General features: G+C 44.4%; 1 protein-coding gene across 2 annotated transcripts in view; it reads right to left on the reverse strand.

Annotated features, from left to right (window-relative positions):
* Positions 1-1,934, reverse strand: part of P2RY2 (purinergic receptor P2Y2) — a 39,960-nt gene extending 38,026 nt beyond the window's left edge. Inside the window, exon 1 of one of the 2 annotated variants that reach the window (XM_081860624.1) lies at positions 1,546-1,934. The gene's annotated coding sequence lies outside the window, so the exon portion shown is untranslated. The remainder of the gene's footprint in view (positions 1-1,545) is intronic. The other variant, XM_081860623.1, reaches the window with a different exon arrangement.
* Between the last annotated feature and the right edge of the window lie 8,786 nt (positions 1,935-10,720).

Genomic DNA, 10,720 nt, shown 5'->3' on the forward strand with positions numbered 1-10,720 from the left:
AAGCTACTGAAGGTAATGGGGCCCTTTCTATGTCCAGCTTGCTTTGTCAACAACAAATTGTTGCTGTTTTTTTGTGTTGAATATATGCTATATGGTAATTTATGGACCTAATAGGTATCCAAAGCCGTTTGCACAAAACAAAATATGTATTTTATCAAAGTAATTGTTGATCCCTTATTTTGGCTGCTGATCCCTTATTTTCGAGGCTGCTGGTCCCTTATTTTCAAATCTGTAAGTTGACAGCTGTGCTGCTGCAATATTATTTCCGTGTCTGAATCCTCATCCTTAGAGCCATGGGTGTTCCCAGGAATTTTGGGAGGGTGAGGAAACCAAATTCTGAAAGTAAGCTAGTTTTTCACACGCGCAAATGATCAGTATATTTTGCTTCAAATCTGAGGCCCACAAATACTAGGAAGTTTTTTGTTTCATGAAAGCTGGGGATCTGGGGAATTGGGGTTCATCCAGTATTTCCCTGACCCCCTGCAAACTATGGGTGTCCATGCCACTTGATCAGGCAGGTCAAGTAATATATTTTAAACTCTCAGCCTGGACAAAAAACCCCAATACAGTAAAAAGAATAAACAACAGCTCCTCGCAAACCCATGAGATGAACAGGGAGGTAGCACAATAGAAATCACAATATATTCTTCCTAAATGTGTTTTTCCACGGTCTGCCTGTGTCCTCACAGTTGCTCCACAGAGATTAGTAAAGGATTTGATTTGACTCATCAAATAGTTAACAGTTGAATAACTTTTTGCTCAGATTTATTAATGGCTGGATCCTTCCAAGTAATGTCCACCCACACCTCTGCTTCCTAGCCCACCCACACTTAACAACCAATACAACACTGGACTCAGAAGCACTGGGTTCAAATCTTGGTCAGATAGGAAGGCTTTTGGTTGTAGTGAGTGGGGAATACAATGGTGTCACAGCCCCCCTTGCAAGAACCTAATGCCAGAGTTTATTCATGCTTACTCAAAAGGAAGCAGCCAGCAACCTTTTTTTAAAAAAAAAAACACAAACCACACTTTTACATCATAAATAAACCATGAATCATCATGAAATAAACCACGTTATCGTGCAAAATGTGAGCTATGTTGCAATTACTCAAAAGGCTTTTTCTAAACCTGTTCATATACCACTTTGAACCCCCAAGGGCTGATTGCCTGACCTTCTTTTTTAAAAGAATTTTTAAAAATGGCCCTTTAATTGTGTGTTTTTTAAGTCTTCAAGGCTGCAAATTGATCTACGTGTTGGGTCCCATCTCCCTAGCAGGTCACAACCTATTTAAAACCGGCGGTTGACAAAACAGGAACCTAAAAATAGCGCAAGAGGGAGAGATCGACATCCCAGGGGGGTTAAGTTATCACAGACCTGGGGGGAAAGGGAAGGAAAAGACCCAGATAAGATCAAGGAGAACACTTCTGTTCTGTGTGAGCAGGGTGGAAGTCTTCATGGAGTGCCTGATCTCTGGAACTCCTCGCTACTGGAGTATGTCAGAGACGTTTTCCGGGAGCTATTCCGCAACCTGCAAACACACCCACCCCAAACTTACAGTTTCTGCTTTTTCCGGGGAGAATCTCACGATGCTGGGTCTCTTTGCTTTTCCATGCTCAGTGCCTTTCCCTGATAAAAGCAGCAGCAGCAGGAGGAGGAATCGCCGGGAAATACAATATCCCACCCCCTCTACCCCCCTCTCCTTGGCTAGCTTCTATCTCTCTCGCGCGCGCGCTCTTGCGCTTCTTTCTTTCCAACACTTCGCTTGTTTCTGTCTCGCTTTGCAAAAGAGACGCAGCAGCAAAGCGAAGTGGAGGCAGAGAGGCGTGCCTGGGACTGCGAATTGGCCTGCCCAGACTGGCCCCTGGGTGGGGAAAGAGTAGAGAAGAGGCTGCCCTTTCTTTCTCTCTCTCTCTCTCTCTCTCTCTCTCTCTCTCTCTCGGCAAAGATGACTAGGAATGCAAGTCGCTGCGCTCTCAAGTTAGATTGGCAAAGGCGCGCGCTCCAAACGCGACACCCAGTTGCCGCCAGCTGTCAGAGCAGAGGCAAACAGCTCGGGGTCAAAAGCCTTCATAGGAAACTAGCCGGATTTCCCAGCCCATATTTCACTTCCCACCCCCGGCAACCCAGGAATCTTCCTTCTGCAGAGATTCAGAACTTCGGTCCACTTTGGCGCAGCGTTGTCTGTTTGCATCAGTGGCGCTCAGACTTATTTCCCCTTCCCTCCAGGCCACCATTTCAGAATTTTAAAAAAATTGCACGTTTAATCAGAAAAAGTCGTTGTGAACCTGTGTCAAAGACCTTTTGCGTAAAAAAAGAAAATGGAACCTTGACATCTGGATTTGAGGACTGAAGATGTTTGTTTTTATAAAGTGGCTCTGTGGGCTATTATATTGGATTGGTCTGGAGACCCCAGGGGTCAGCAAATTTTTTCAGCAGGGGGCCGGTCCACTGTCCCTCAGACCTTGTGGGGGGGCCGGACTATATTTTTTTTTGGAACGAATTCCTATGCCCCACAAATAACCCAGAGATGCATTTTAAATAAAAGGAAACATTCTACCCATGTGAAAACAGCAGGCAGGCCCCACAAATAACCCAGAGATGCATTTTAAATAAAAGGACACATTCTACTCATGTAAAAACACGCTGATTCCCCGGACTGTCCGCGGGCCAGATTTAGAAGGCAATTGGGCCACATTCGGCCCCCGGGCCTTAGTTTGCCTACCCATGGTCTGGACGAAGTGAATATTGATTTTATTTGGCAGACAGATGAAGAATCGGAAGTTCATCACTTTCTGAACCTTCCCCCCCCCCCCCGTGTTTCGCTTTTAACCTCTTATCTCTCTCTTTTTCTTTCTTTCTTTCTTTTTCCTGCTCTATTTCTCTGCCTCCCCCTTTCGTGTTTTTATAGTATGTATATAAAAATCTTGGTTTGGTTTTAAAAGGGGAGGAAGATACTAAGTTTTGTGTTTTTCTCTATAAACATTAATAAAAAATGTTTAAAAATTTAAAAAATAATAATAATTGCTTGTGCCAAACTGGATTTACAGTGGTACCTCTGGTTACGTACTTAATTCGTTCCGGAGGTCCGTTCTTAACCTGAAACTGTTCTTAACCTGAAGGACCACTTTAGCTAATGGGGCCTCCTGCTGCTGCCGCACCGCCAGAGCACAATTTCTGTTCTCATCCTGAAGCAAAGTTCTTAACCCGAGGTAATATTTCTGGGTTAGCGGAGTCTGTAACCTGAAACGTATGTAAACCGAGGTACCACTGTATTTATTTTAATGGGAAGAATACTTTGGAAAGCGGAAAGAAACCATTCCTAGCAGTGCTTTATTTATAACCTAGAACTCCACTACTTTATAATATGATCATGGGATGTCCAGGAAGTTTAAAGCAAGCTGCAACATAAGAGCCTGAATTATTCCCAAAATATAATGATAAATGAGCCTCTTCCATATGTACCTTAAGTATGCATACTGAAATATACTCAGAGTCGCAAAGTGATTTCATGCTCTTTATTCAGCTCTTAGTGGTGAGGAGGAATGAATGAAAGTCCCCTCAAAGTATCTGCTTTATATACATTATTTACACAATGGGCTGCACATGATTGGCTAATTCTGGAATTCTACTGTAAGCCAATCAGGTTGTGGATTCACTTATATCTGGAGCATGATTGGGTGGTTCTTGCCAACCAATCATACTGCTGCATTGTTCTAGGACCAATCAGACTGCTGCATTCTGAATCCTATTGTTCTAGGACCAATCAGACTGCTGCCTTTTGGATCCTATTCAACTCAGTACATAACACATACAAACTCAATCACAGAATTGGAGACTTGGAAGGGACCCTGAGGATCATCTAGTCCAACCAACCCTCTGCAATGCAGGAATCTTTACCAAAGCATCCATAACAGAGGGGCATCCAGCCTCTGCTTAAAAACCTCCGAGGAAGGAGAGTCCACCATCTCCCGAGGGAGACCGTCCCACTGTGGAATAGCGCTTTACTGTCAGAAAGTTTTTTTCTGATGTTTAGTCAGAATCTCCCTTCTCGTAACTTGAAGCCATTAGTTCGGATCCTACCCTCCAGAGCAGGAGAAAACAGGTTTGCTCCATCCTCCATGTGGCTGCCCTTGAGATATTTGTAGATAATAATAATAATAATAATAATAATAATAATAATAATAATAATATTTATACCCCACCCATCTGGCTGGGTTTCCCCAACCACTCTGGCCAGCACCCAACAGAATATTAAAAACACGAGAAAACATCAAACATTAAAACTACCCTAAACAGGTGTCTTCTAAAAGTCAGATACAGTCATACCTCATGTTACGTCCGCTTCATGTAACGTTCTTTCAGGTTACGTCCCGCGGCAACCCAGAAGTACCGGAAAGGGTTACTTCTGGGTTTCACCGCTCGCGCATGCGCAGAAGCGCAAAATGACGTCACGCACATGCGCAAAAGCGGCGAATCGCAACACGCGCATGCACAGTCGCACTCTTTTCATGTTGCGAACGGATCCCGTTCGCAACCAGAGGTACCTCTGTAGTTGTTTATTTCCTTGACATCTGATGGGAGGGCGCCACCACCGAGAAGGCCCTCTGCCTGGTTCCCTGTAACCTCACTTCTCGCAGGGAGGGAACCGCCAGAAGGCCCTCGGAGCTGAACCTCAGTGTCCGGGCTGAACGATGGGGGTGGAGATGCTCCTTCAGGTCTACTGGGCCGAGGCTGTTTAGGGTTGAACGATCAGCACCAACACTGTGCTCGGAAATGTACTGGAAGGTGGGTCTCGTATCTCCTCTCAATCTCCTCTTCTTCCAGGCTAAACATGCCCAGCTCCTTCGACCGTTCCTCATCAGGCATGGTTTCCAGACCCTTGATCATCTCGGTCGCCCTCCTCTGGACACGTTCCAGCTTGTCAACATCCTCCTTAAATGGTGGTGTGTCTGAGAGCAATCCGTTCGCACACTGCAAGAGTTGCCATATCTTCTATCCATTGATCAAAGGGGGGGGGGGGCTTTCCAGGGAATCAATCTCAACCTTTTGCCAGAAGTAAGGGCTCAAAAAGCCCTTCTACGTTGACCAGCTGTCGAACCCCAGATAATTGGCATGTGGTTTCGGATGTGACATTAATTCAACATTAATAATGTAACCCTTTTAATGTGCAACCGGCTTTCTATTCTTTGGACACCATCCAGGGATCGTTTATCACAGCAACAGGAGTTTTAATTTCCCAGGAGCCTCTGCAAAAAGCTTCCCAGCATCTCCCATCTCGTTGGCAGAGGCCTCTGCAAGAACTGTGGGGCTTCCCGCTCCCAGAATCCTAAATGTACTTTTGTGGGTTGGAGGGGGGGGTCAGTCTGGATGATGTCCTGAGTCCCTTCCAATCCTTGGAATCCTGTCCCCAGCAAGGGTTAAAATCTAACAGAGGAGGTTGCTGAACTACTCAGACAAGTTTGTGCACAGGTCAGTGACCTTAGCTGGCAGCTCAAGTGTCCTCTTTAGCATCCCAAAATAATGAGCTTGGAGACCTAATAATAATAATAATAATAATAATAATAATAATAATAATAATAATTTATTTATACCCCGCCCATCTGGCTGGGCTTCCCCAGCCACTCTGGGCAGCTTCCAACAAATATTAAAATACAGTAATACATCAAACATTAAAAGCTTCCCTAAACGGGGCTGCCTTTAGATGTCTTCTAAAAGTTTGGTATTTATTTTTCTCTTTGACATCTGATGGGAGGGCGTTCCACAGGGAGAGCGCCACTACCGAGAAGGCCCTCTGCCTCGTTCCCTGTAACTTGGCTTCTCGCAGGGAGGGAACCGCCAGAAGGCCCTCGGAGCTGGACCTCAGTGTCTGGGTAGAACGATGGGGGTGGAGACACTCCTTCAGATATACAGGGCTGAGGCTGTTTAGGGCTTTCATTTTTATTTTATTTTTTAAAAATTATTACTTTTTCCCACCATAATAACAAGCCACAAAGCAGGATAATACACACTGGCATGAAGTTTATGGCATGTAATGCCTTAAGAGAGAATATAATGAAAATGATGTACAGGTGGTACATGACCCCAGTCAAGCTTGCAAAAATTTATCATCTGCCCGATAACAAATGTTGGAAATGTAAAGAGATTGAAGGTACATTCTTTCACCTTTGGTGGACGTGCCCAAAGATTAAGACCTTTTGGGAGATGATCTATAATGAAATGAAAAAGGTATTTAAATATACCTTCCAGAAGAAACCAGACGCCTTTCTCTTGGGCATGGTTGGCCAATTGGTGCTAAAGGAGGATAGAACTTTCTTTATGTACGCCACAACAGCAGCAAGAATACTTATCGCAAAGTATTGGAAAACACAAGACCTACCCACCCGGGAAGAATGGCAGATGAAGGTGATGGACTATATGGAACTGGCTGAGATGACTGGCAGAATCCAAGACCAAGGAGAAGAGTCGGTGGAAGAAGATTGGAAAAAATTTAAAGTTTATCTTCAGAAATATTGTAAAATTAAGGAATGTTAGAAAGATGTTGGAATAGAATTATGTGGTTTTAGCAGGAAAGATATAAAGGATTAAGTAAAAATAATTTGGTGAAAGAAGAGAATGCAAAATCACAATATATTAAGATAAATTATTAAGATAAAAACAAAGCTGGAAAGGATTTGCTGAAATATCTAACTGAATTAGAATACAAAAATGGGAGGGGTGAGGAGGTCAAGGAAGTAAGTGAATGAAAGCAAGTGATGTAAAGGTTTGATCTGTTTTTTTTTTCAATTGTTTGTATTTTTTCTGTCTTTTCTATTTTTCTATTTTTATTTTTTATTTTTTCTCTTTGTAATTTTTAAAATTTGAATAAATATTATTAAAAAAACAAAAACAAAGCAGGATAATACACAGAAACAGAAAAGGGAAAAAAGAAGAAGAAAGAAAAGAAGAAAAAAAGGGGGAGGGAGGGGGAAAGGGGGGAAACAATAAACAAATAAACAATAATAACAGACTTAATTCTTCACAAATCTGCCTTCTGCACAGTTAAATCTTTTCTCCATCTAGCTCAGTGTCGTTTAGGGCTTTCAAGGTCAGCACCAACACTTTGAATGTGCTCGGAAACGTACTGGGAGCCAATGTATGTCTTTTGGTACCGGTGTTATATGGTTTTGGCGGCCGCTCCCAGTCACCAGTCTAGCTGCCGCATTCTGGATTAATTGCAGTTTCCGAGTCACCTTCAAAGGTAGCCCCACGTAGAGCGCATTGCAGTAGTCCAAGCGGGTGACAACCAGAGCACCACTCTGGCGAGGGAGTCTGCGGACAGATAGGTGCTCATGAGTGATGGTGCTCACAATGAGTGAGTCCCCTCACCTGTCTGCTGGGTAGAAGAACAAGGGCCAGAGTTGGGTGTAGGGGCTGAACTGGAAGCAGCCTGGAAGCTGGAGACACAAAGACCTGCTTGCTCTGTGCTGGATCCAAAGTTGTGTTTTTAATATTTTAGTTGGAGCAGTCCAGAGTGGCAGGGGCCACACTGTAAGATGGGTAGCATATAAATACAGCACCACCTCGGTTTCCAAATGTAATCCATTCCAGAAGACCATTTGAGTCCCAAAACATTCGAATAAACAAGGCGCAAAAGGCCTGCAAATTTAATTGAGAAAATTGAGAAACACTCAGCGGAAGCCATTCAACTTCCGAGGCATGTTCAAAAATGGAAGCATTCCTCTATACATAGAAGTATTCCTCTATGCGACAACAGCTGCCAGGATGCTCATAGCAAAACATTGGAAAGGGAGAAAAATTCCATCAATGAAAGAAAGGCAAATTAAATTTTGTGAATATATAAATCTGGCAAGACTCACAGCTTTCATAAGGGGACAGTCGGACCAGAAATTATTAAACAAATGGGGATGCGCTATATGAAAAAACATTGTTCTGGAGTAAGCATATTGGTATGTAATGAATGATGCTTTGCAGGGTTAAAGAAAGAGAAAAATGGTGTAAAAAGTATAAAGCTAGAGGTAATCTACAGTAGACACAACAACTTAAAAAGAGTAAAAATTTTGAGGTCTTAGAACAAAGGAAGGAAATCAATGTGTATATGTATATAATGACGAGATTAGAATGATGATATGGTTTTATTTGTACATGTTTGTTTTTGTTTTTTGTGTTTTTTGTGTTCTTTTTTCTCTTCTGTTCTTTTTTTCTTGTTTGTACTGTTTTATTTTGGATTCAATGTTTGTAATTTTTGTTGTAATTTTGCATTGAAAATAAAAAAAAATAAAAAACAGGGAAGCATTTACTTCCAGTTTTTGGGTGTTCGAATTCCGAAACATTTGTCAACAGAGACATTTGAAAACTGAGGTACCACGGTATTATTATTATCATCATCATCATCATCATCATCATCATCATCATCATCATTGGCGAGGGGCCAGCACAGAGAGAGCCCCTTCTGGGGGACAGATATGGAGAGAGAGAGAGAGAGAGAGAGACAGACAGACAGACAGACAAGGCAGTAAGCAGAGAATGTGGGGTAGCCCCGCCCATCCTTAGTTTAGCCCCACCCACTTTTGACTCCGCCTCTGCTGCCAGTGCTGCCCTCTACAGGCCACCCTGATGGAATGCAGCCCCCAACAGAGAAATAGATGCCCACTTCTGCACATAAAGGTTACCGGGAGAGAAAACGCCTTCTCCCTTTTCTGGCAAGTGGTCCGAAAGTGGGGAAAAATAAGAATTAGAAACTAAAACGGACTAGTTGTGGGGTTCCCCCCCCCCCTACATAATTCCTGGTCAACCAGCAATCCAAGGAGGATACAGTTTGCTTTTTCTTTCCTTTTTTCTTTTAGGGACTTTTCTCAGGAAACTACATATCAAGTAGCCATCCTGTTTTGCTGGTTTCAAGATTGTGGCAGTTCCTGTTTCTGCATCTATAGGAGTCCGACAACAGCAATGAATTTGTACTGTGTGAGTTGGGAAACAAGGGCTGCACTAACAGAGCGTGCTCCTCAACCAGGCCAAGTTCAGCTCATCCAGAGTTGTAAAATGAGAAGCACACGTCATGTGCTTTGCAGCGGGTTGGACTAGATGACCCTTTGGGAACCCTTCCAAGTCTATAATTCGATGAACACCTATGCATTCATCTTCACCTGACTGAGATGTGCCCTTGGACTTGTGCCTCTTGCTTGTCCGGCTGCGGAACAGAGAGGGGTTGTGTGCCAAAACTAAATTCCAATGAAAATCCTCATTATTACATATTTTACATGGCTGTTTATTTCCATACATTTACAATTTTTAATATATGGATGTTTTGGCTTGAGACAGTGGTTTTCAACCAGTGTGCTGTGGCATCCTGGGGTGCCTTGAAGGATGGTCAGGGGTACCACAAACAACCCTGCCCCTCTTTCCTTCCCTCCCTGCTGTGATGGCCTCTTCGTCTCTGCCTCACAAAGCCACTTCCAGCCTTCAGAGGTGGAGTTGCGGGCTTCATGGCCCCACCACGTGTGCGGCGGCTGGAGCCCAGCCCCTGCACGATTGGGGGAATTCCTGTCCGTGTCACCCCCTGGTCAGCCAATAGGCTGGCTCTGGGGGCGTGGCCTGCCCTATTTAAGGCAGGATGCGGCCGGGGATCACCCTCTTTTGCCGCCTACCAGCTGTTCCTGTTTCCCACCCTCCCTCCCTAGGTTTTCCTTCCTTGACCTTGCTATGGACCTTGGTTGGTCGCCGTTGAGGTGCCTGGAAGGAATTTTTATAGCCACTTGGTTTTTGCCTAAAAAAGGTAAAGGTAAAGGACCCCTAACAATTTAAGTCCAGTCGTGGCGGACTCTGGGGTTGCGGCGCTCATCTCACTTTACTGGCCGAGGGAGCCGGCGTACTAAGCCGACTCTGGCGAACCAGAGCAGCGCACGGAAACGCCGTTTACCTTCCCGCCGGAGTGGTACCTATTTATCTACTTGCACTCTGACGTGCTTTCGAACTGCTAGGTTGGCAGGAGCAGGGACTGAGCAACGGGAGCTCACCCCGTCACGGGGATTCGAACTGCCAATCTACTGATCGGCAAGTCCTAGGCTCAGTGGTTTAACACACAGCACCACCCGTGTCCCATGGTTTTCACCTACCTCATAGCAAATCGGCACAACTTTCTTGGTATTGGCGGTTCGGCATTGGTATTGTTCTATAGATGGAAGAGGGGAGGTAGCGCCATCACCTGCCCCGTATATTGAAGGGCAGTCTGATAAAGGATTCTGGTGGGCATGGCTCTGTCCGAAGCCTAGGGAGGTGAGGGCCTAAGGCACGCCCCCTATCGGTGTCCCCGGGGGAATTCCTAGTTAATGTGCATCAGCAGGACTCCCCCTACTGGTGGTTAACCCTTCCCAGACTTCAAGCGGACGGACTGAAGTCGGATATAGTCGGTTAGGGCCATTGCCTAAGCCAATACCGCTCATCACCTGTAACCAATAAAATTGTGGCCTAGTAATAATAATAATAATAATAATAATAATAATAATAATAATAATAATTTATTTATACCCCGCCCATCTGGCTGGGTTTCCCCAGCCACTCTGGGCGGCTTCTAACAGAACACTAAAATACAATAACCTATTAAACATTAAAAGCTTTCCTAAACAGGGCTGCCTTCAGATGTCTTCTAAAAGTCTGGTATCTGTTTTTCTCTTTGACATCTGCTGGGAGGGCATTCCACAGGGCGGGTGCCACCACCGAGAA

Source organism: Podarcis erhardii (assembly GCF_964252035.2).
Source record: "Podarcis erhardii genome assembly, chromosome: 4".
Classification (NCBI taxonomy): domain Eukaryota; kingdom Metazoa; phylum Chordata; class Lepidosauria; order Squamata; family Lacertidae; genus Podarcis; species Podarcis erhardii.